Source organism: Microtus pennsylvanicus, chromosome 6 (assembly GCF_037038515.1).
Source record: "Microtus pennsylvanicus isolate mMicPen1 chromosome 6, mMicPen1.hap1, whole genome shotgun sequence".
Lineage (NCBI taxonomy): Eukaryota > Metazoa > Chordata > Mammalia > Rodentia > Cricetidae > Microtus > Microtus pennsylvanicus.
Window position 1 is genome coordinate 39,929,258 of NC_134584.1, and position 26,472 is coordinate 39,955,729.

Below are 26,472 nucleotides of genomic sequence, written 5' to 3' on the forward strand. Positions count from 1 at the left end.
CTTGAAATGACATCTAGAAGAACATACAACTGTGTGGGTAGGCCTTGAGGACTGGAATGGGGCAAAGGAAGATAAGCACAGTCACACAGAGTCATATGAGAAATTATCATGTAATAGGAATGCTTCATTCTATGGCTGAAGTCAAGGTCCTGGTTTTGATAGGATGTTGCTGTTTTCCAGGATGTTACTATTAGGAAGAATTGGGTAAAGGGAGTATGAACTCTTCCTTTCCATTATTTATTACAACTATAATTATTTTGAAGTCAGAAAGTTTGATTAAGGAAATGTATACATTACTGTAAAACAATTATTCAGCATTGGTATTATTTTTATCAGCGTGGCCCATGAGTTAGTTTTAATTTACCCATCTCACCTGTAATAAACTCATTGGTAATCTAGAGAGCTGTCCAGTGGGGAAAAGCACTGCAAAATCCTGTCTTCTGGATATGACTTGGCCATGGAACTCAGAGCAGCTATGGCGACCTGCACAAGACTAGGAAGGATGGGGCCTGTCAACAGTTCATCATGGCTGCGAAGAGTCTTACGAGGCTCCGCCCCTTCTCAAGGAGATATTGACAGTTAAGTGCTGCTGGGACAAAGGGAGTCATTTCCTACAACGGGGTAGCCACCAGTAAGTTGGGGGTCACAAAGAAAAGACAAGACATGAAAATGGGTAGGAAAAGAAGAGGTCTGTGAAAAAGAAGAGGACTGACGGAGCGCGAGAGAGAAGAAAGAAAACTGGGGTGAAACGGATCAAAGTACATTATATCCATGTATAAAACAGTCCAAGAATTGCATAAAATAGTTAAATAAATGAAAAGGTAAGTGCCTGTAATGCTGGTACCTGAAAGGTGGATGTAGGCAGGTTGGGGGTTCAAGGTTATCCTCGTCTGTAGAGATTGTTTGAGGCCACCTGAGCTACACAAGAGCTTGCCTGAAGCAAAGTAAAACCATCATCAACAAAACCCCTGTCCCCAACCCTGTGTGTAAGGTTCAGACACTCCATTTCCACAGGTTTGGTAAAGCACTTAGAAATGCCTATTTCTAGAAACTATCCAGTTAGTTCTAGTGATGCAAGCCACTGCTTTAGTGGCTTGACATTTTTTCTGGTCATTGTAGATGACCACATGAAGGACATAGGTGAGAAAATTGGTGGTCCTAGCTGTTCAAGCATCCTGCTGTTTCAAGGGACATTTTTCTGCCTCTTCCTGAGGGTAAAATACTCTCATCATCACTGATGGCCCATTAAGTTTGCTCAGGGGGACGGGATGCACTGCAACCACAGCCTTTGGGTCAGGAGGACCTCAGGGAAAGTGCGAATAAGCAGATTTTACAGAGAAAACTCATATCCTTGGTCACAGTTAGGTTTTCTATTGCTCTAATAAAACACCATGGCCAAAATAACTTGAAGAGGAAAAGGTTTACTTCCCTTTGTAGACTATAAACCCATCACTCAGGGACCGGAGCCTAGAGGCAGGAACTGGAGCAGAAGCAATGGAAGAACACTGCTTACTCCCTTGTGTCTCGTGGCTTTCTCAGTCTGCTTTCTTATACTACTCAGGACTACCTGCCCCTGGTTGGCACCACCCACAGTGAGCTGGCCCCTCCCAAGTCAATTCTCAATCAAGAAAACACATCACAGGCTTGGTCACAGGTCAATCTGGTGGAGCATCTCCTCAATTGAAGTTCTTTCCTCCCAAATGTCTCCAGTTTATATATCAAGCTGACACAAAATTGTCCAGCGACCCCCTCACCACGTTCTGATACTTCAAATGGCAAGGAATGAAAGACTGCCATAATCAACAACTCCAACAAAGGCTTTGGATCCATTCTTGTGTTGAAGGTCTATAGCTAGACTAAGGAGCATCATTTCCTTGTAAAACCTACTTAAAACAAACAAGAACTTTTTTAAAAAAATTATATTTATTTTGTGTATATTGGTATATTGCCTGCACATATGTCTGTGTGAGGGTGTCGGATTTCCTGGAACTGGAGTTACAGTTGTGAGCTGCTGTGTGGATGCTGGGGATTGAAACTAGGTCTGTCTGAAAGAGCAGCCAGTGGTCTTAAACACTGAGCCATCTCTCCAGTCAAAAAAAGAAAGAAAGAAATTTCAAAAGACACAGAAGTTACTTCTGACACTAACTGGAAAAAGTTAAAACCTAAATAAGTAGATATAAATATTGTAACTGTAATTCCTAAAATGTCTCAGGAATCCCACAGCTGCAGCCTGCTTTGAAGCTGAACAATTAATTTTAAGAAAGCATGCTGGGGATTCCAGCATCACATATATAGGAATGAAAGTATTTAGAAGAGTTTTAGTTGACTAGACAATAACCAATATCAAAGAAATCTATGCCAAGATAGAGCAAGGTAGTGAGGGAAGGAGGTGTGGATGTTTGGTATAAATTTCAGGTTGGCATCTGAGGACATGGTAGATCATTTCCTGTAGTAGGAACTTCCTGACCACCTGGCAGCTCAGATCCAAAATAATCACACAGAAACTGTATTAATTAAATCACTGCCTGGCCAATTAGCTCTAGCTTCTTTTTGGCTAGCTCTTACATCTTTTTGTTTGGTTTTGTTTTGTTTTCAAGACAAGGTATCTCTGTAGCTTTGGTGCTGGTCCTGGAACTAGCTCTTGTAGACCAGGTTGGCCTCGAACTCACAGAGATTCACCTGTCTCTGCCTCCCGAGTGCTGGGATTAAAGGCATGCACCACCACCGCCTGGCAGCTCTTACATCTTAATTTAACCCATTTCTAGTATTCTGTATATTGCCATGAGACTGTGGCTTACCAGGTAAAGTTCCAGCGTTTGTCTCTGGCAGAGCTATATGACTTCTCTCTGACTCCACCTTCTTTCTCCCAGCACTCACTTGAATTTTTCCTTGCCCAGCTCTGCTCTAACCTATCACAGGCACAAAACAGCTTCTTTATTAACCAATGGTATACACAGCATACAGAGGGGAACCCCACATCACTTGCCCTTTTCTGTCTAAATAAAAAGGAAGGTTTTAACTTTAACATAGTAAAATTACATATAACAAAACAGGTATCAAGCAAGAATTACAGTTACAATATTTATATCTACTTTATCTTTTATCATAACTAAGGAAAACTATAATTATAACTATCTATTCCTCAACTCTATCAAAGACTCCACAAGGATATATTACCTAAGTAAATAGGAAGTGCATTGTAAAAACTTCCAAAACTCTAGAATTGACAGACATCTCACTGCCTGTACAGTCGCCCAAAGTTCTTCTATACCGTTGGGGCATCCATCTTCAGCCTATAGGCCCATAGTATTTGGCAGACTTTTCTATGAAGCAAGAAATTTCGAAGACAGTTCTGCCTATATTGGCAGTTTGTCAGTCACATTTTTTCTGTGTCCTGATGAATGTCTAGTGGACTCTTTCATGAAGCAGGAACCCCAAAGGATTGTCTCACCTTTAGGCAAGTTCATCAGTCATTTCTCTGTGGGTCCTGCATATCCAGTTTATACAGCATAGCATCAAGCAGTCCAGACAAGAGCAGTTTCCTGCCCAAATGGCTAAATGATGCCATAAGGAGCCTCTTCGATGCCCATTATTCTCTTGAAGTAGATTGGTGCTGCCAGGAGCAGATGTGTCTCATTGTCATGAAAAGTCCTAACTTCTTAAAACACGTTAAATACCATATTCTGAAGGTCTCTGAAAGATTTGAAGAATACTTATCTAACTGAAATATATCTCTATATATCTAGAAAACTTAACTAACATGACTACAAACTTGACTATTATAGATGATTATCTACTAACCTCTATTTATTAATTATTCAATACATTTTTTAATGAGCTGCACACACACAATACCTTAATCAAGAGCAGAAATATACATGTAACAAATTTGACCTTAAGTTTTTATCAGTAAACCAAGATTCATATCAATGTAAATCTCTGTAGCATATCCCCCTTTAAATGTAAACAAACATTTATAAACAATATTTGGGAATTTGGGTATGTTCTCCCCAAACTGCTTCCTGTTTTTTGTTGGGTGAAGTAATTTTTGGGGGTGTTCATGATGACCTTACAGGGAGTATTGGTTTATCAAGCCACATTTGTCTGGAAGTATTCCATAGGTTCTCTTCTGCTGTGGAAACAAAAAAAGAACCTCTTTTCTAAAGCAAAAAAAAAAATCCTTAGACCCAAATTTGGAAGTCAAGATACCTTTAGAACATATATGTTGGTTTAGCTTAGCAGTCTCCAGAATCAAATGTCTCTCTGCAGTCAAAAAAATTCAAAGAAAACACAATAATATACATAATCCCGACTCTGTCTCTTTCTCTGTATACCCAGTGATGGGGTCCCATTGAACTGCCTTGGGATTTCTGGGGCTGAACTGTTCCCATCTGAACTTCCATCTCCACCTTCTGACTCACTGTTTATTTTTAGGTTTCTTCTACCACAAATTTCCTTAATTACCTCTCAGCTTTCTCTAAACTCTTTAGCAGGTTGCCTCCCTTTTGATACATCAGATTTTGAGGGGTGTGTGTGTGTGTGTGTGTGTGTGTATTAATTGTAGTGAAGTAAGGCAGCCTATTGTGTGTAGGACAGTCTATGAAGGACATGAGACAGTCAGCAAATGCAAATCAAATGCCACCTTGGATGTTTCCCGTAGAAAATTGTGACATTTACTAATCTTACTGAATATCCCCATTAGGAGTAGAGCTGGCCCCAAACTCTGGTGTTCTTGGTTGCCTAGATTTTAGACTTATAGATCATAATTCTTTAAAAGAAATGGATAAGCCACGCATGGTGATATATGCCTGTAATCCTAGAATTTAAGAATCAGAGGCAGGAGGATTGCTGCTTGCTGCAAATTGGAAGCCAGCCAGCAAGGACTAATAACAAGACTCTATGTCAATGGTAATAATCATAATATAAAATAACTACACATACCCCTCAGTTACAAATGTTACTTATCACTATTGCTCATTAATGACACTATATTTTTGGTATTAGTGTATATTCTTGTTCTCAAAGGTTTAATTAAGCGTGTCTGCAAACTTAGAGCAAATACTACTTACATAAGACTGTTTGTGTGAATGGAAGATAAATACTTCCTCATAAATACAGAGCAGTAATTTTTTAATAGAAAATACCGAAAACTAGACTCCATATTTATTTGTATAAGAGTACACATGAAGAAAAAGAAATCCATCTGGCATTCTCAAGGAAAAAGCTTGAAGGCCTGGGACAATGACTTGTCACAATGTCGTGTGCTTAAGGAGTAAAGAGCCAGGCAAGATGATTTGGGGGTAAAAAAAAAAAATCACTTTTTTCGCCAGACCCCATACGGATGAAATGAACAGAACAGACTCCCACAAGTTGTCCTCGAACCTCCATACATGTGCTGTGGCATGTGGATGTGCTCACACATGCAAAAACACACATGCATGTGCACACACACACACACGGAAGGGCTGGGCATGATCCCAACACAAGGGAGGCAGAAACAGGTGGATTACTGCCAGCTTACTCTACATATTGAGTTCCAGACTAGGCAGGGCTATATAGTAAGACCTAGTCTCAAAAAAAAAAAAAAGGAAGAAGAAGGAGGAGGAGATGGAGGAGAAGGAAAAGAAGGAGAGGAACAGGAAGGGCTTCATTCTAGTTAATGTCAACGGCAGTGATGGCACACTCTGAAATTCCAGAGGCAGGTAGATCTCTGAGTTCGAGGTCACTCTGGTCATCAGAGTGAGTTCCAGGACAGCCAGGACTACACAGAGAAACCCTGTCATGAAAAAACCAGAGAGAGAGAGAGATACTAACGTAAAATTCAGTTCTGTTTGCTTCCAGCTTTCTCCGTAGCTGTGATCTACTTTTTATTTGAAAGTTACCAAGTCAAACTAAACCAAAATGAAAGCAGAAAACTAGAAAGAAAAAAAAAAAGACTCAGTTCTTCTCTCTGTCCATGACATTCTGAGCAGAGGCACAGGTAGAACAATTGTGGGTTGGGACTTCGCTTGGGTAAATGCGGAGCAGCTGGTGAATCTGAAGGCACAGAATAGATAGAGCCTAAGCCAGAGCGAGGAACACATTATGTATGCAGAAACAACCCAGCACAGAATTGGTTCATGACCTTTCATCTACTCAATAAATATTTACCACGTGTCTGTCACTATACGACTTGGGGTGATAAGACAGACACAGTCTACCTCCTCACGGAATTTATTGTAAAATGAAGGAAATAATTAGCGGATGATTGAAGAAGTGACTGTTTGGCCACCGTGACAGCAATTACCACAAAGGAAGTGTGCACAGTGCAGTCTGAGATTGCCTAAGAGGCCCCTACTGCCAACTCATTTTCTTTGTCTCCAACCCTTTGGCATTTACATAAAGTATTAATTTGCAACTTGTTAAGCTCATCTCCTACCTACAGCGCTGGCCAGTCTGCCCTCTTTTCTAGAGTTCTGGTGAATCACCGGACATGTGTGGCCGCAATGCATCCAGAGTTTGTAATCAACAACACAACCTTGCTACATTGCATCTTGTCCTGGGCAGAGCTGATAGGAGAGCAAAGGCTCTGGACAATCCAGAGAAAAATCTCTTGATTCCCTTCACTGCAGAAGTGGGTCTGCATTAGCTGCACAATGCAGCAGGGTTGGGGGCTCTTCTAAAAGACAGTAACCTATGGTTCACTCCCTTCTGGAACCTTTTCTATTCCTGTCAATGGCAATAAACAAAATATTTGAAGTTGGCCTTTTACAAGCACAGTTTACTTGTTCCCAGGTTCTGGAAGTTCAAGGGCTACAATGCTGGCATCAGTTCAACCCTGGTGAGTTCTCAGTGGTGGATGGCATCAGAATGCATAGAGTGTGGGCGAGAAGGCATGGTCACGTGGTGATGGAGGAAGGTCATTGGCTAATAAAGAAACTGCCTTGGCCCATTTGATAGGCCAGCCTTTAGGTGGGTGGAGTAAACAGAACAGAATGCTGGGAGGAAGAGGAAGTGAGTTCATACACCTTAGCTCTGCTCTCTGGGGCAGATGCGATGAAGCTCCAACCCAGGATGGACGTAGGCTAGAATCTTCCCAGGAAGTGCACCTTGGGGTGCTACACACATAAATAGAAATGGGAAGTTAGAGCAAATGGGCCAAGCAGTGTTTAAAAGAATACAATTTGTGTGTTGTTATTTTGGGGCATAAGCTAGCCAGGCGACCAGGAGCCGGGCTGTGGGAAGAGGCCCGCAGCTCCTACTACAACGTGGTATGTTCTTTTGCCTCACAAAGAATTTATAGGGAGGGCTAGTGAGATGGTTCATAGTTCGAGAACATTGGCTGCTCTTGCGGAGGACCCAGGTTCAGTTCCCAGCACCCACATGGCTTCTCACAACTGTCTGTAACTCCATTTCCAGGGGATCTGACATCCTTTTCTGGCCTCTACAGGCATGGTACACATGTGATACACAAGCATAGCTGCAGGCAAAATATCAACACATGTGAAAAGATAAATAAATAAACATTAAAAAAAATTAACCAGGGCCCTTTGAGAACTGCAGCAGCTCTTTCTGAGGGAAACGTCTCCATTTGACCCCCAAGAGATCCTAGCTCTTGGAGGTTCCCACATTACACCCTCACGCTGAGGTGGTGTGGGATCGTCACATGTCCAGCACATGGGCCCTTGGGAGGCACTCTTCAACTGTATTCACACTGTAGGGGAATGGGACCCTAATTGTCAGACTCTGGGTCTGATACAGTCTCTTCGTTTGAATGTATCAGCTCATCTTAGACACTGGTGGCTAAGTCAGTATCTACAGACCTGACTAGCTGAGACAACGCATACAATCTGGTCTTGATTTCCACCTCTTCTTTCATCTTAATTTAAGGAACTAGCACTTATGACAGTGAGCATCAACTTATGGAGAAACAATGGAAAATGCCAGATCAACAAACTTGTATAGGACTCATTTCTTCAGACCTTTCAACACTGTTCAGAACCTCTACAGACGTTGCCTGGGTTCCATGCTCAAGAGGACTCAAGATGAAAAAATATATAATAACAATTTCTAGACAATACACTGGATTGAGTTGATATAAAAAGATCAAATAGTGATATAACCTGGAGGGAAAAGTCCAATAAAAATTTAATACATGGTAAACTGATGTCAAATAAAGAAAACTCTCATGTGCCAGACTCCAGATAGGAGTTGAAGTCAAACTTCTCAAAAGAATATTGATGAATCAGACTAGGTGCAGGACTCAAGGACTCGGGTATTAGGGGCATTTGTCTCCTCATGGGGATGGGAGATAAAGCACTGGGCTTCTTGCAAAAGCCAACACTAATGAGGCATTTCTCTGCCCAAGACAAGGGGCAGAATGTTAACAACTGTCCAGAGAAATCAGTGGAGCCATTATCAAGGAAAGGCAGTGCCTCTCAATAACCAGGGGGCCGTATTCCAGGAGGAGGGACGGGGGAGGCCACAAAGGCTGGTCAAAACAGAACACAAACTCTGAGGGGCCTGATGGCTGTCTCCACGCTGAAAGCAGAGGGCCAGGGCCATTCACATCTGCAACAGGAAAAAGAACAAGAAGGTGGGGGTAGGAGTACGTCTACAGGGTGCGTCCATAAAGGACAAGAAATCCAGACTAGATGAAAGGGAGGATGAGGTTGAAAAGTGCCCCCCCCCACCTGAAAGGGCTCCTCGACAACGCCAATGGGATAGCACAGAACCAGAAAGATCACTCAGATGGACCTGCATGGGACAAAGGACTTTCAATGAGATATGGAGAAGGAATCAAGATGTAGAAAGGAAGGGAGCTGCACTCATCTGAGGGGCTAACAGGCTAAAGCTGAGCTTTCCCAGGTGGCAGAATTGGGAGACAGAAACAGCAGGAAACAGAGCACACGCTAGGGGATGGCCTGCGGCTTGACATCTTCAAAATCTGCCCTTGATGACGTACTTCCATCAGCGAGGCCACACCTCCTAAACCTTCTCTAGTAGTGCCACACACTGGGCACTGCTTACACCAAGTCTTCAAATGTCAGACACTAAAGGAGGTCTTATCACTCAAACCACCACACCAGTCACTATGACAAGATGCATGAGACAATTAACTTAATAAGAGGCTTATTTTGGCTCAGGTCAGCTTTACCCCTATAGTTAGCTGACCCTGTGGAATTTGGAGTACTTGCTGAGATGAGAAAACATATTGTGGTATAGTTTAATATGAGATGGGATAAAGCTGTTCACAGGAGCCAGGAAGCAAGAGAGAAGAATCGTCAAGGTCCCCACATTCCTTTAAAAGCATGTCTGTAGTGAGTGAGTGACTTACCTTCTCCCGTGGGCCTTGTCTCTTATAGTCGCTATGTAAGCCCTGTCTGTCTGTGGACTTTCAATCAGCCAGAGTATTAAATAAAATAGCGGTCACTAGGAGTTAGGGAGGTTGCTGGAGCAGTGTTTGGGAGATGTGAGTCAAGAGTGCAAAGTTTCAGGGCAGGCGAGATGGCTCAGCGGCTGAGAACACTGACTGCTGTTCCAGAGGACCTGTGTTCGATTCCCAGCACCCATGTGGCAGCTCACCATGATTTGTAACTTCAGCTCTCGGAGATCTGACACCTTCACACAGACACGCAGGCAAAACACCAATGCACACAAAACAAAAATGAGTAAAATAAATACATTTTTTAAAAAAGAGTGCACAGTTTCAAGTAGGTAGAAAAAATACATTCTGGGGATCTATTTTAGAGCGTAACAATTGTGGTTTGTGCCTTGCTTGTGTAACACAAATTTGTGGAGAGAGGGAATTTTAAACATTCTCATCACAAATGAGTAAGTCTGTTAAGTGTCAGGGATGTTATTTAACCTTTTTTGACCATCACACAACAGAGCCAGGCTTTGAAACACTCTACTTCATAAGTATATGCAATTGCTATTTCACAATTAAAAATCACAGAAACCCCCCACCAATGTGTTATAGAGTATTTGCCTCGAAATAATCTAGAAAAAGGGCTGGAGAGTTAGATCAGCGGTTTAGAGGGTTTGATGCTCTTCCAGAGGACCTGGCTCTGATGTCCAGTACCCAGCTGGAGGCTCACAACTATCTGGCACCCCAGTCCTAGAAGATCTGATCCCCTCTTCTGACCTCCATGTGTACCAGGCATGCATGTGGTACACACACATACATGCAGGAAAACACAGAAGACGTGCACATGAAATAAGTAAAACTTGGGCGGGGGGAGATATAACATAGGGAAAAACTAGTTGGGAAGTTGGGAGTTTACCAGGCAGGATTAGCTGAATTCTGATAATTTTGAGTGCTGGGTTAGGTATAACCGCTGGGACTTATGAGGCTATTCTACTTCTGTATATCTTCTAAACTCTCCATTAATAATTGTTATGGAAAATCTCTGCTGTCTCCCTTAGGTTTCCATAGCCATGGAAACTCTTATAAAGGAAAATATTTAAATGGGTAAATTACAATTCAGTGATTTAGTCCCTTATTATCATGGTAGGAAGCAGGGCAGCACACAGACAGACACGGTGCTGGAGAGGTAGCTGAGAGTTTTACATCTCCACAGCCAGCAAAGAGAGAGACACTGTGCATCTGAGACCTCAAAGCCGGCACCCAGTGACAAACTCCTTCTAACAAGGACAAGCCTCCTGATAGTGCTACTCCTTATGAGCCTATGGGGCCCATTTTCTTTCAAACCACCACCGCTGCTGCCACCACCACCACCACCGTGTGTTTCTTATTTGTTTGCACTGCTGGAGATCAAGCCCAGCGCCATGCACACATTGGGCAGACACTACAAAGCTGGGCTGTTTCCATGGCACTCACATCATTTTCGCAACTTCAGCGTAGCTCTCATCTGCTCAAGAGAGAGTGCACTTTCTCCTGACATCTAACTTCCCGCACACCAGCCACGGCCCCACCTTGCAGGCATCCCTTTGGGAGGTCCACAGTTCCTGGCCTGCCAGGGTAGTCTTTTCTGCACCTCTCCGTGGCTGTTCCATGAGAGCTTGCTGGGGGCACAACTCGGGAGAAGATGAGTTTGAAATTAAAACCGCTTTGCCATCAAGGAAGCCAAGCATAAGCCTTTTGTACCTTTTGTACATGGACTCGGGATACTGTCCCGACCTCTTCGTCACAGAGAAATTTCACCTCTGTCACCTGATACAAGGACACACGGCAGCATGGTCTTATATGATGTGATGAGAACAGGACAGCTCCTCTGTGGTCTCCACCCCCAGTCACAGGAAAAATATCACTCCAGTGCCCGCAGAACAACTGATCAGGTCACCTCAGAATGGTCAGAAACATCAAAGTCAAGCTAAGGTTTGAAACAAAACAGCCACAGGCGAGACAGGCCTGTAGTGAGAGCCTGATACCTTGATTTCCTGGATGGGACCTCAAAACAGGGAAAAGATATCAGCTCAAAACTTAAGAAAATTAAATGCATTAATTGAAACTGATCATGACATACAGTTTATCCACTTTGGTGCATATGCTACACTAAGGGGCGTGTTTGTAAGCAGGGACGATGCATAAAAAACTGTACTCTCCTCACTACTTTTCAGTAAATTTAAACTGCTTTTTCAAATAATTGGTTAATTTTGCTTTGTGATGTTTTTATTTACTAGCAATAAATAAACTTAGAATAAAGTTCATCCAATGTATCACAATTTGTATTATATACTGTTTTAGATTACAGTATTTTGCATTTACATGCGTAAGTATATTTGTGTATCTTCTGAGGACGTGGATCTCCATAAGGTGGAATCGGTAATTTAAGCAGGTGTGAATTTTAATACCCCAAGAACTGCCGATGACAAGATGGGAATGAACGCTGTCCCCACTCTGTCTGAGCACACGCTGATGTATGCTCACCATCTGTTCTCACACAGGAACAACCTTGTCCCTTGGGATAATCACCTATCTAGTAGATATCGATAGTTGTACACAAAGATAGCGGAAGGTCCCCAGAGGAGCCAGACAGGAACTTTCTCCTCTTCTTGTCACACAGGGTCGGTGCCCGATATGCCAGATGCTGCCCACCCAGAGACTTGAAACAGGAACCACTGGCACCCCAAGGGAGTCTGCTGCAGGCTCCTTTCTCTCCTTGCCCTCTGTTTCTTGGCAGGAAGTGGTTTAGGAACCATTTTCAGGGCAATCAGTCGGTGACATTCTCCTGGTGAACCTTGGTGAGTGGCGGTGTAATGCAAGATGCACAATCAGAATGAAGAGAGACTTCTATTTCTAGTTTCCAGCCGCCTTGCAACCATAAGGTTATCTGTGCTAAGAATAAAGTTGACACAAGGAAAATGAGACTCAAGAGGATCACAAGAAACCAGAGCTGAGGCCTCGTTGGCACCCTCACCTGGGCACTGTTCCAGAGACTGGAGGGGCTGTTGAACCATTATATCACCCCAACACCTCCCCCAACAGGAAGTGAAGGGGCTCGTGTTTCCTCTTCCTGTCCCTTGGGATCTTGGGGGTGTATGGATGCTCAGTTCAATCACTCTGTTGAGACTTCCCTGTGCCCCTGTACTGCAGACAGACCACACGCTGAGAGAAGCAAGGCAAACAGTGTCCAGGGTCAACAGACGTGACCAGCATCCAGTGGCAGTTCCACCTGCCTGCCCCTATGTCCTGGGCCTTTGCTGAGTTATCTCCACAGGCTTCCCAACGGGTCTATCATCTAGATGATATTCCTCTAGCAATTTGATTCTCTGATTAAGTTACTCAGAATCTATTTCTGCTGTAAGCAGCCAAGAATCTCTCCTTGCCACCAGGGCATGCAGCTTGGTGGAAGAGCTACTAAGGTCCTAGCTTCAAACTCTGGTATAAAGAGGTCAAGAGGGAAATCTGGTAGAGGTGTGAGGGGTAAGGAGAAGATGGAAGATCGCGAGTGGAGGGTAGATTGGATGAAATGCATTATGTCTATATATGAAATTCTCAAATAATAATTTTTAAAAAGACAAAAGAAATAAAAAAGAACCATTATATCTATAATATGTAATATTATATCTATAATACGCATATATATATATATACAATGTTGAAAAAACTGCAATAATGTATGGCTTCTGCAGCCTCAATACTTTGGCATGTGATCGGGCAAAGAGAATATATATATATATATATATATATATATATATATATATATATATAGTGTGGTAAATATTGAAAGACTCTCCCACAAAAGACTCAGAGAATTTGGTGGTGGAAGGACCCCTTTTTCTCTTGGGGTAAAGGGGGAGATGGGGTCAGGCCTTATGTAGAAGTGGTAGGCACTGAAGTTTTACAAGGCCATAAGATTTCATCAGAAAGAGGGGAAAGGAAAAGGACTGTGTGTAAACAGAAAAGAGTAGAAAGAAATACATGCCAAGACAGAGCTGGAGCTAGGATAAGTGTAAACAAAAATTTCTACATAGCCATTCAGTCCCAAAGAAATACACAGAGACTTAAACTAATTATAAACTGTTTGGACTATTGCTCAGGCTTATTACTAACTAGCTCTTATAATTTAAATTCATCCATAATTCTTGCCTATGTTTAGCCACGTGGCTTTGTATTTTTTCTCAGTGATGCATTTTCATCTTGCTTCCTCAGTGTTCTGCTTGTGACTGACTCTCTGCCTTTCTGCTTCCCAGAATTCTCTTAGACTGGTTGCCCCATCTATACTTCCTGCCTGGCTAGTGGCCAATCAGTATTTTATTAAACCAATACGAGTGCATTATCCCACAGCATTGTGTACATGAGCACTATCTCACAGTAGATAAGGTCATTTAGGTGTGAACAAAACTCAGTCTAAGATTACAGAGAGGCTGCTGCATTGCTTCACGAGCAAAGTACTTGCCTCGAAAGCCTAATGACTTGAGTCCAGTCTCAGGAGCCCATTCAAGGTGGAAGACTAGAACTAACTCTTGCAAGTTGTCCCCAGATCGCCACGTGTGTAGCATGGCATGAGAACTCACACCCATACACACGTATACACCATACACACACATACATTAAGAAGGAAGAAAACTTAAAAAGAAAGGGAGGAAGCAGTAAACGAACTTATTGATTGAGTGAGGAGTAAAATATGAAGAATAGACGAGGGGAGATATGGGGAGCTGGATAATTGGGTCAAGCAAGCTCTTGAAATGTTTCAGTTGGCCTTCCAACATGTTTGAGAATTATTCTAGTCAGAATTCTCTCAGGCTTAGGGAATTTGAGCCCCAAAAGCTGCCAGTAGAAAAGGCCACTAGACTGAGGGATGAACAATGGCTAGAGATCAAAAGCCCAGCTCCAAGGATAGTCACTGAAAACAGGCAAAAGCGTGGATTCTTTCAGGTTTACGGAGCTTTGTTCAGACAGAGATGGAGCAAAGCAAACACAGAACATATGGGGGAAATGGAAAACAAGTATCAGCATGCCAAATTCAAATCAAACTACATCAACAATTGGAAGTAAATGTTCAGACCCCTAATTAAAACACAGCGTCTAACCTATCGACATTGGCTCATCAACGGTGCTGTGGACTGAAGCTCATCCTCTCTGAAATTCGTGTGTTAAAGCCCTAACTTCCCAGAGTACCTGCATCTGGGGCAGCAGAAACACAATCTTTAGGCTTGGGAAACAGTCTAGATGTTAGAGGTCCTAACTAAGGGTGGATTCCTAACGTAATACGACTGTAGTCTTAAAAGAAATTCTCTCCTCTTCATAGCAGGCTCCAGGTCAACTAGAGGAATATAATGAGATATTGTCTCAAAACCAAACCCAAGGAAACAGACAAAAACAATTTAAAAATAAAGAACGCCACTGGAGATAAAGTGAATTCACCATAAGGAGACCAATCAACCACTAGTACGTACTAATCTTAAGCACTTAGGTGCCCAATAACAAAGCTTCAGGTAAAGATGAAGGAAGTTACGATGCATGCTGCAACACAAGCGAGCTATAAGGATGGTAAACTATGTGAACTAAGACAGTTACAAGAGAAGATGGGTGCCAGATGAGCGTGGCAGCATACAATAATTCCAGAACTTTCCAGATGGAGGGAGGAGGATCAGAAGCAGGCCAGTCTTTGTACCGCAGACTACCTGAGGCCTTGTATTAAAAAAATAAAACAATGAACCTACAAACAAAACCAAAAAAGACAAATGTCAGCCAAGTACAACAGCACACATCTGCAGCACCTGTTATTTCAGAGGCTGAGGCAAGAAGGTACCTGAGGGCAGGAGTTCTAGGCCAAATTAACCAACATACTAAGACCATATGTATGTGTGTGTGCGTGCGTGCGTGCGTGCAGGCATGTGTAGTAATATGGAGCGGCGGGGCTGCGTCCCCAACACCCTAGCTGCCTGCTTGGCTAGCTTATGCCAGAAATAACAACAAACAAACTGTATTCATTTAATCACTGCTTGGCCCTTTAGCTCTAGCCCTTACTGGCTAATTCTGATATCCCGATCAACCCATCTCTAACAATCTGTGAGCACCGGTCTTACCGGGAAGATTCTAGCCTAAGTCCATCCTGGGTCGGAGCTGGGGCATGGCGTCTCTCTGAGGCGTCTGCTCCGGAGAGGAGAGCTGTGGAGTATGAGCTCACTTCCTCTTCCTCCCAGCGTTCTGTTCTGTTTACTCCACCTACCTCTATGTTCTAACCAATAAAATGGGCCAAGGCAGTTCCTTTATTAGCCAATGGCCTTCCTCCATCAGGCATGTGTGTGTAAATTGTGTTTGTGTGTGTATGTATATTTACACACATTTAAAGACCACATTGTCTATGCAGTTCCACTCAGGAGAGCCCTAACAGTGTCATTCACGGAGACAGAAGGTAGCATGGTGCCACCGAAGTCTGGGAGGATGGAGGAATGGAAGTCACTTCTAATGGCTACATCAGATTTCAGTTTCCCAGGGCAAAGAGTCTTAGGGTGGATAGAGGCGCTGGCAGCACAGTGTTAAAGTCGTCAATAGCACTACACACACAAAAAAGGCTGTGGTGGAAAACTGTAAGCCATGCATATTTTGTCACAATAGAAAATAACTTGGTAGTATTCATCAATGGAAAAGTCGTAACGAAGCCATTGTTCTGTACAATTAACATACGCTAATAAAATAAAAGTTCACTATTAGAAAAACAGATAACTCAATTATATAACTTGTGCAGAATGTTTGAACAGATACTCTCTGAAGAGGATATAGAGGGCTGGTGAGGCGGCTCAGTGGGTAGAGGGGCTTGCTGCCAAGCCTGGTGACCTTAGTTTGATCCCAAGAACTCACATGGAGGAAGGAGAAAACTGACTCCTGAAAGGTGGCCTCTAACCTCCAAGTGTGTGCTGACACATTCTCTCTCTCTCTCTCATCCCTCCCTCCCTCCCTCCCTCCCTCCCTCCCTCCCCCACACCTCATACACACACACACAGACACACAGACACACACACACTCTAATTAATTTCTTAGTGCTTCCCTCAGCCTTGGCCTACAGAGAAACTTCTTGTCCTGTGGTCAGCAGTTAGAGCCCTGTCTCATAACTGGTCAAAGCGCCGAGAATTAGTGTCTATTGAGTGCTCAGTCTTGGATGAGACATCTTTATCTCCCTTTTGAGCATTGAAGAAGAGGGGCAGATAGAGTGTAAGAGATTGAGGACAGAGATGATCTCTTTGGGACATGATATGGCTATTGCACCATGAACTTGCTGTAGCTATGGTTACCTGCCAGAGATCAATCAACTCTGTGAAATTAGACAGCCTTCCAACAGGCGACATTAACTGGACTCAGTGGCTTATTAGCAAGAGCAACACACAAACAAACAAAAGTAGTACACTCCTTTACTTCCAGACTCAGAGGCAGGAGGATCACTGTGAGTTAGAGGCCAGCCTAAGTCTACATAGCTCATTCCAGGTCAGTCAGGGCAACATAGTGAGACCATGTCTCAAAAAACAAAACTAAGGGGCTGGAGAGATGGCTCAGTGGTCAAGAGCACTGGCTGCTCTTCCGGAGAACCCAGCTCCAATTTTCAGCACGCACATGGCAGCTCACAACAGTCTGTAGTTCCAGTTCCAGGGGATCTGTCACCCTCACACAGACATGTAGACATGCAAAACAATGCATATAAAAATAAATAAATCATTTTTTAAAAAAGTTTACAAAACTAAACCCAAAAAAAGAGGGAGGAAAATGGGGAGGCAGACATGTTGGGAGTTCAGTGAGAGAGGAAATTTGGGATTTGGGGAAGTGGGGAGAAGGAATTGAAGTCTGGGGAGGCAGTTGGAATACATCTGATAAATACACTGTTTCCATTTATGAAACAGTCAAAGAATAAATAAAATATTGTATTTAAAAAATGTTTAAAAGTTAAAAAGCAAACTTACCTAGTTCATTTTTTATTGCTGTGATAAAGACCATGACCGAAAGCAATGGGGAACAAAGGGCTTATTTCACCTTCTAGCTTACAGCCATCATGAAGGGAAGCCTGAGCAAGACTCGAGGCAGGAAGCTGGAGGCAGGAACTGGAGCAGAGTTCATGGAAGGGTGATGCTTACTGGCTTGCTCAGTCAGCTTTCTTATACGGCCTAGGGATGGCGCCACCAACAGCAGGGTCTCCCACATCAATGGTCAATCAAGAAAAATGTACCACAGACTAGCAGCATTTCATTCTACCAAGAGATGAGTGGATAATTGCAGGAGAGCCATCTGAGAGACAGCTACCCAGTTGCTTTGTATTACTCTTTTTCATTAAAAAAAAAGAAAGAAAGAAAGAAAGAAAAAGAAACATGGGTAAACCATGAAACCATTTTGCTGACTGAAAACAGTCGGACAGAGCAATTCTACATGCTAATGATTCAATTTATATTAAACTCCAGAAAACGTGGACTCAATAGTGGCAGGACACACATCCGTGGTTACCAGAGTTACATTCAGGGGAAATGGGAGGGAGGGACAAAATACCCTAGGACAGGAAGAAATGTGAGGGGTGTTGGACTCTTTCATTATCCTGAATGTGATGATAAATTGCGTGGTTGTATCCACACGCCAGAGCCTAACAAATTGCACACACTAAATTGTCCTACTTACTGTATGTCAATTTTACTTCAATAAAGCTATTAACAAAATAAATAAGGGAGTTTTGTGAACTCAGACTCGCTCTGCCTCGGTGGATTCCATCTGTTGGTGGAGACAGAGATTAAGGACCATAACGATTTGGAATTTTCACTCTGGGAAGCAGCCAAGGGAGGCATGGTATGCAATGGGGTGAAACAAATGTCACTAAGCAGGATGGAGGGTTCTGAAGATATTAAAATTTTGCCCTGCACTTAATCAACATGGAAAGCCTCAAAGTCCCAGAATGCTGGAGCCAGGAGGGAGCCGAGGAAGGAAATATAATCAAATTCCTTCTGCAGATGAGGAAATGAACGCAACAGAGATGAAGTGACATCGTATAGACCTGAAGATGGAACATGTGGCCACCGAATCCTGCTCTGACGACTGCTGCATTCCGTTCCTGAAAACTACAAACTCACCGATAGATGAAAGCCATGGACACTGAATTCTGTCATGGCCAGGTAAACGCCCCAGGAAGTGGAGGAGGACTCATGATCTCTACCTTCAGATTTCAGTCCCCAAGCCCTCTTAGGACAGCAGCACCGCCTTTCTTTCCTGAGAGTCCAGGCTATCTGCAGCCTGCAGTTCTGCTGACTTCGGTCTGGAAAGTGCATATATTCCAAATGTGATCAGTGGATTTAAAACAAGTTACCCTTTGCCCAAGTGAGATCTCAGGGGCCAGGACCGCTTGATAAAACTGCCCTCAGCTCAACAGAGCTAGCTGACATATACAAAATGTGTCCTCATACACACACACACACTTGATTGCAACTCAGTCACATGCTTACTTACACACTCAGTCCCAAACATCTACCTGGTCTCTCAGTTCTCAGTGTGTGTTATGTAAGCCGGGCATGGTGGCTCACACCTGTAATTCTAGACCTTGGAAGGCTGAGGCAGGAGAATTGCCATGATTTGCAGAAGAGGTGGGCTACTGAGTGGGTCTCTGTTTCAGGGTAAAAAAAAAGCCACACTACTAAATCTTTTCTTCTGAGATCCTATAACTCCTTTCCCAACTTTTAAAATACAGTTGCAATCTTCCACAAGCAATTTCAGGTCTTTTAAAAGCAAGATACCCTGATTACTGTGTTATCTGTGGACTTAATCTTTTAACATTTGTAAAACTGATATAGCAAGGATGAAAGCTCACTACATCCTCGTATGAAAAACATCATCATGAAAAGACCACATAACGTGATTTTACAAAGGTCGGTATGTAATTAGTAAAGAGCTGTCCTAGGAGTGTGTATCTTTGAGAAACTCATCTTGGGTCCAGTGGCTGTACAAGCTACTGTTTTCTCTCTCTCTCTCTCTCTCTCTCTCTCTCTCTCTCTCTCTCTCTCTCTCTCTCTCACACACACACACACACACACACACACACACACACACACACATACACCTCATTCTACCACTAACAAGAAGTTGTCTTAAGTTTCAGGCTAACAAGAGAAGAATGTGCCCTTTTTTAGGGTCGGGCCCCATGACAGCTGTCCTTAGTTGTAAGATAGGGGACCCTTATTCCTCTTGACCCATACATACTAAGACAGATAGAAGGGGTTCTAGTGGTCAGCCAGCAAAGACTGCGTTAGACAAGCTCACATGATGCTTAGCAATCTGAGGTGCTGAACTTGTGTAGACCAGGGCATGTTCCATCATGATCCACATCAGGACCCCCTCTAGGAACCGGGATACAGTGAAGAGTGCTGAGCTCAACTGCATGACCTGCCAAATGGAAACATGGCAGAGCCAAAAAGCCAGAAATCTGGTGAGGTTTCAGTACCCCAATCTTTGGGCTGAAACCAGTGAACTACACTCCACCTGCAACACAGCAGAAACACGTGTCATAGAATCAGGTTACTAAAGAGAGAGGTAGGGATAGGGCTCAATGGTTAAGGGTTCCGGAGAACATGAATGAGCTTGGTTTCCAGCACCCACAACAGGCAACTCAGGGGTCTGATGACCTCATCTGGGCTTGGCAAGCACCCTCATGCACATGCATCTTCAGCTACGCACATAAATAATTTTTTTTTGTTTTTGTTTTGTGGAATGAGGTCACTGCAGAACTTGGTCATAGAGCCAAGCTACCTTTACCTAAAACAACTGGCTCTGACTGTTCCGTGTATCATTATTGTTTAGAGACAACGGCTTTTGTCCAGCGTCAGACATTCTTGCGGAGGCTCCGTCATCTGTTGACTTACAACAGAGGGTTGGTTAAAAAAAGGAAAGAGGCAGAGAGGGCCTTGATAGATTAGAGAGTGCTGTTCTGTAGCTGGTTCATTAAGTTCGTATCCCATCTGTCTGTCAATATTTTTTATAGAACTTTGAATTAAATTCTCTGGTGTGTTCTGAAACAAAGACAGGGCATCTGTAGCTTCCTAATGAAGGATTTCTCTCTTCTATCATCTAGTCGCTGATTAAATGGCATGAAGTTCTGCATTTGCGGATGATATAGGCTGGGGATAAAACAGCACTAAAATTGCATAGAGATTATGAGAACCTTAAAGGGATATAATTATTATTTTTTTCTGGAGCAGGTAACCATTAGTATATGTGTGGGATACCTTACCATCATTAGGAAGGGTTGCTGTGATAGCCAACGTCTTTCACCGTGGAAAGTGAGCCTTTTCTTCTGCTTCAAGTCGCAAGCACAACACTAAAATGCCTTAATTCCTTCCTTGTTATTCTCAAATACACATGATAAAATAATTAACGTCAGTACTTCATATGCTGGGAGGCAAAACACCAGTTCTACCTTCGAGCTTGCCACAGGTCACTGTAGTACAGACGTCTTCTTGAAGTCAACTGAGGAAAATGGGCACGCACAAAAGTGTGCAGAATTAAGGTGGATTCGCTCTGTCTCCTTAGAAACCACGAAAGCAAGAGTTACTGAAATGGAATGTAGTGTACATCTTTTGGAAAATGGCACCACTTACTTGAGAGCCAGTGTGAGAATCGGCTAAGTGTGAGAAGCTTGCACCCTCAGAAGCCGTGTTGACAGTTCATCCTGCCCACTGTGTCTCTGAGAAGACTTCACTTAAGACTCCCCATACCATGACTGTCAAGCTTCAGGAAGTGTTTAGTTGATACAACTTACTTTAAATCAGGTCATTTTGGGGTAGAAGGAAAACAACAGACAAAATATCATTACTGATACTAAGAAGTTCTCTGGGTACTCATGGGACCACCCTTCAACTTTTTGGGATGTTTGGAAATGTTTGTAACTATTGAAGAAATGGCTGAGGACGTATAGGGTGCTTGCCTAGTGTGTGAGGCCTGGGGTTGATCCCCAGGACCGAAAAAGAAAATAGAGCTTTTTTGCCAAGATGGTGCCGAAAGTGAAGAAGGAAGCTCCTGCCCCTCCAAGAGCTGAAGGTAAAGTGAAGGCCTTGAAAGCCAAGAAGGCAGCACTGAAAGGCATCCACAGACACAAAAAGAAGAAGATCCGCACATTGCCCACCTTCCGACGGGGCCCAAGACCCTGCAGCTATGAAGGTGACCTAAATACTCCCAAAAGAGCACGCCCAGGAGGTACAAGCTTGACCACTACACTATTATCAAATTCCCCCTGACTCCCAAGTCAGCCATGAAGAAGATAGAAGATAACTGATGGAGGAAGGTCATTGGTTAAATTAAAAGAAACTGCTTGGTCCTCATTGGTTAGAAGATAGGTGGGAGGAGTAAACAGAACAGAATGCTGGGAGGAAGAGGAAGTGAGCCCAGACTCGACAGCTCTCCTCTCCGGAGCAGACGCCTCAGAGAGACACCATGCCCCGCTCCGGGGCAGACACACGCGATGAAGCTCCGACCTAGAATCTTCCCGGTAAGACCGGTGCTCACAGATTATTAGAGATGGGTTGATCGGTATATCAGAATTAGCCAGTAAGGGCTAGAGCTAGAGGGCCAAGCAGTGATTAAATGAATACAGTTTGTGTGTTGTTATTTCGGAGCATAAGCTAGCCGAGCAGGTGGCTGGGGTGTTGGGGACGCAGCCCCGATGCCCTTATTACTACAGATAACAACACACTTGTGTTCACTGTGGATGTCACAGCCAACAAGCACCAGATCAAACAGGCTGTGAAGAAACTCTATGACATTGATGTGGTCGAAGTCAATACCCTCATAAGGTCCTACGGAGAGAGGAAGGCATATGCTCGGGTGGCTCCTGATTATGATGAGAGAGAGAGAGAGAGAGAGAGAGAGAGAGAGAGAGAGAGAGAGAGAGGAGAGAAATAGGTTTGAAGGCCAAGTAATCTAGCACTTGGGAAGAAGAGGCAGGAAGCTTAATTTTTTTTTTTGATGGAAAGGAAGCTGGTTGTAATGATCCACGTCTTTAATCCTAACACTGGGGAGGCAAAGGCGGGTGGAAATCTGTGAATTCAAGGCTATCCTGATCTATGTATTAAATTCCAGGCCAGCCAGGGCAAAACAATGAGACCCTGTCGAGAGAAAGAGGGAGGGGGAGGGAGAGGGAGTGGGAGAGAAGAGAGAGGGAAAGGAATAGAGTCTTTAGACATTAAAAGTCCCTAGGGATAGTTCCAGTCACCCTGGAGGCCCCCGACAACACAGCCAAGCCAGAGAGCACGATTTCACACGTGATTCCTGTTTTTAACTGCTCAGCATTGGCACTCCTCAAAAATCATGGCTGAAGAGGGAACTGAAACCTGCACCTGCCCGGACATCCCCTTCAAGGTGCGACTGTATCCTAACAGTCAACAAAGGCTTCCCGTCTCTAAGCCGGTGGCTGTGGACTAGTCCTCTTTCTATGGTTAAGAGCTAACTGTGTCGTCAGTGTGCAGATGGAAACAAGGCCCTTCCACAGAGAGCCCCTTCTTCGGCGTCTGCCAGGACATAATGCTGGAAAAGGCAGAACAAGGTTTCTAAGGAGACTTCATTCCAGGATGAAATTTTCCTTATCAACATAAATGGCAAGGCAGATGCAGCCATGGAGTGACGCCGGAGAACCAGCGCTTTCTCCTGGAGCAAGCGCGGGTGTCGATGTGTTGTATGGGTTTAGATCTATGCTGTTTCCACTTCAAGAGTTTGCAGTACCAAGACTGGTCTAGGATTCCTTTTGCTCCCTCCCTACCATTGGCTTCCGGCTTTCTTCTCCTGTCTGCGTTCGTCCTAACTCCACCTGTCATATTTGAAAGGGGGCAGGAACCACACTCTCCTGCAAAATAAGGAGGGGCCTCCTGGCCCTCACAACCCTCCCTGAGCTGATTGGTAGTATAGCCTCATTCTCATTTGCCAGTGAATCCTTGCCACTTTCTACTGTTCACCCACAAGGAACCTACCAGCCACCAGCCCTGACCAATGGTCTCACCAATCACTAATTCCAGCCCCTCCTTACCTAAATAGGAGCAATATTCTCGGTTTCTCCCTAACTCCTTCCTTCCTTCATTTTCTATAAGTCCAACAAATACCCATGCTTTAAGTTCCTGATGATAGCCCTGAAGCTCCCAGACCTATTGTCTGGTCCACAGCTGGTTCCCTTCCACATCTGCTGTACCATCAGAGTTCCATAGTCCACAGACCCTTGAGCCATCCTTAGTAAATGTTGATTTCCATTTTCTTAAAGATGCAAATTTATGTGTCTTCTATCATCAGCTAGGCCTACTTATCCTGCCTTAAAAAAAAACTGCTTGGGTATGGCCCCATGAGTTCCCAATAGCCAGACATTCCTGTCTTCCTCACTATGAACATCTGGTTCCAGATGTGTGGCAAAACACGCGGCAAGAGAGACCCAGCAACACTATGTCTCTAAGGTACCTGGAGGATAGCAGGTGCCATGCCCGCTGCTGCTGTTTGATACACTTTATGCTGACTAAGCTGGTTTCGAGGGTGAAGTGTGAACAGCAAACACATGACTCAGGGCTTTTAGGACAGGGTGCACAGCGCAGGGTTTTAGCCAGCATCACGCCTCAAATACTCAGTGAGCAGCCCGAGTTAAGGGCACGCCCTACGCAGCAGCACCCCATCCTAAGGTTTGCGTGATTCACCCACACCTTCTTCCACCACAGCCCAACTCTCCTCAGGAGCCAGGTAGACTGGAGGCAGAGCGGCACAGCGGGAGAAAGATGAAGCGTGAGATTGGGAGCAGGAAACTGACAAGTGCCCACTGCCTGGGCAAAAGAATCGCCTTGTGTCTGTTTCCTGTGGCGTTTAGGGGCAAGAACATTTAGCTCTTGTCAGTGACACTGTTTGGAGGATTGCAATAACTTCAGCTGAGTTCTTCACCGCTGAAAGATCAAAGGAGACACCAAGTCCCGGTGGAGGCCCTTCCACAGGAGGACAAAGCTATATCATTTTCATATTCCATCCATCCAGGCACAATACACTAATGTCTTCTTAGTAGACACCTGGCGGTTGTCTGACTAACAAGACTGTCCCATAACATGCCTAGCACCAAAGCACTCAGCTATGTTGAGATGTAGCTGCCCCTTAAGTAGGGTCCTGGAGGTGACACAAAGAGACTAAGAGCCCTTGACAAGTACATGCTGGGTACTTTAATTTATCACGAACTACGTTTGTGGAGAGTGTAGGTGTAGACGGTTCCAGCAGATTCCAGCAGGCATCGGATTAAAGTCCACCTGGACGGGACCTTGGAGCGGTGCGTGTGTACTGGCCATTTACTGTGCTCTGACTCATGGGCCCTCCCTGAATCTACCAGGAAAGGCAGGAACACCGAAGACAAAGCAATATCTCAACCAGACGTTGGAGAACAAACAGATGACCAGGCCAGTCAAATAATAACATGAAGGCTGTGGAGACATTCCAACAATAGGGGACATCATCCCAGACTCCATCAAGGGTCCTGACCGTATTTCTTCCAGCAATGGGAAAAAGGGAACCAGGGAGACTTGGAGTGATGTTTTAGACATGTCCTGTACATCCCATCACAACACGCAGACACACACACACACATGAATATGTCCGTCACGTTGGAGCACACCACCAGCATGCTCACAGGACAGCCTCTAACCTTAACATCTGCTCCAGCAACTAACACGAGTCCAGCCAAACCCAGGGGAGTGCTTCCCACATGCTTCTCGCCTGCAAACAACTGCAGAGATGCAGGGATATGTGTCGGTTGTTCCTCTCTCATTGAAAGCCAAGACGGATCCAGTTCTTAGACCTCGAAGGACTAATTAATGTTGCATCTACAACAATGAAGCAAGGGAGCAATCCATCAGGCATTTCATTTCACTCTGTACCACAATTTATATTTTTTCACTCTCTACCAATAGGGGGCGCTAGAAAGAGGGTTGGTAGGCCTATAGGGGACGAGGGTTTTGCTTCTCTTGTTTGCCAAGTGCTCTGGTCCGACCCAGAGTCCCTCTTCAGTGTAGCATCCCCAGAGCTGGCATCACAACATCACCTTGAAAATCAACAACAACCAGACCACTCTCCTCCCAGGAAGCAGGCCCATGCAAGCACCGAAGCTCCTACAAGCTTAATAGCTCCCCAACCCCTTATGTGGGATAGTTCACTTCCCACTTATCCAGGTGTTTAATCACCAAGGTCAAGCAGCATTAAATGGAAAATTCCAGAAACGAACAGTTCTTCCATTTTGACTGGTACTGAATTCTGAGCATTGGGAAGAAATCTCAGTCTGTTATGTGTGGTCCTGGAGGGCATGAATCACCACAGTTCTGTGTCCACACTACCAGCTTTTGCTACCTTGTGGTCACATGGTCCCTGCTGTAGTCACGTGGTAAGATAAGCCAACCAGCAGCAGTTAAAAGCTTCAAGTAACCTCCGTCTCGTTTTTGACTCGTAATTCTTACATGTTTAACCAATTCCAAAAAGTTTTATTTACTGTTAAAAACAACTGGTGTGGCCAGCCAGATGGCTCTTGGTGGGGCGCGGGGGTGGGCATGCTGTGCACGGAGACCCTGAGTTCTAGTCACTAAGACCAGGTAAGTGCGCGTGGAGGGATTTGTTTCCCAGCAGGTGCTGGCTGATGCAGTGGGTCCAGCCTTGGGATACAAAAGGCCCTGGGATGGCCAGAGAGAGAGGGAGGGAGGGAGGGAGGGAGGGAGGGAGGGAGGGAGGGAGGGAGGGAGGGAGGGAGGGAGGGAGGGAGGGAGGGAGGGAGGGAGGGAAAGAATTATACTGTGGTTTCTACAGAGACAGGGACACATTTCAAGAAATTGCATAAGGGGGCGTTGCAGGGACTGGCAGGTGTGAATCAGTAGGAATAAGGCTACAATTTTGGGTGCTTCTTTCCTTGTCTGGGAGACCTCAGATTCTGCTCTTATGGCCTTTGGCCACGTGGGATGAGGCCCATTCACGTCATCATGTTACCAAGGAATTGAATCTTAGTTTAAGTCAGCTTGGCGTCAATATTAACCGCACCAGCAAACACCATCACAGCCACCTACAGACTAGTTTGACAA

General features: G+C 44.3%; 1 pseudogene; it reads left to right on the top strand.

Annotated features, from left to right (window-relative positions):
- Window positions 1–21,396: 21,396 nt before the first annotated feature.
- LOC142853036 (large ribosomal subunit protein uL23 pseudogene) lies at window positions 21,397–22,306 on the top strand (annotated as a pseudogene).
- Window positions 22,307–26,472: the final 4,166 nt, after the last annotated feature.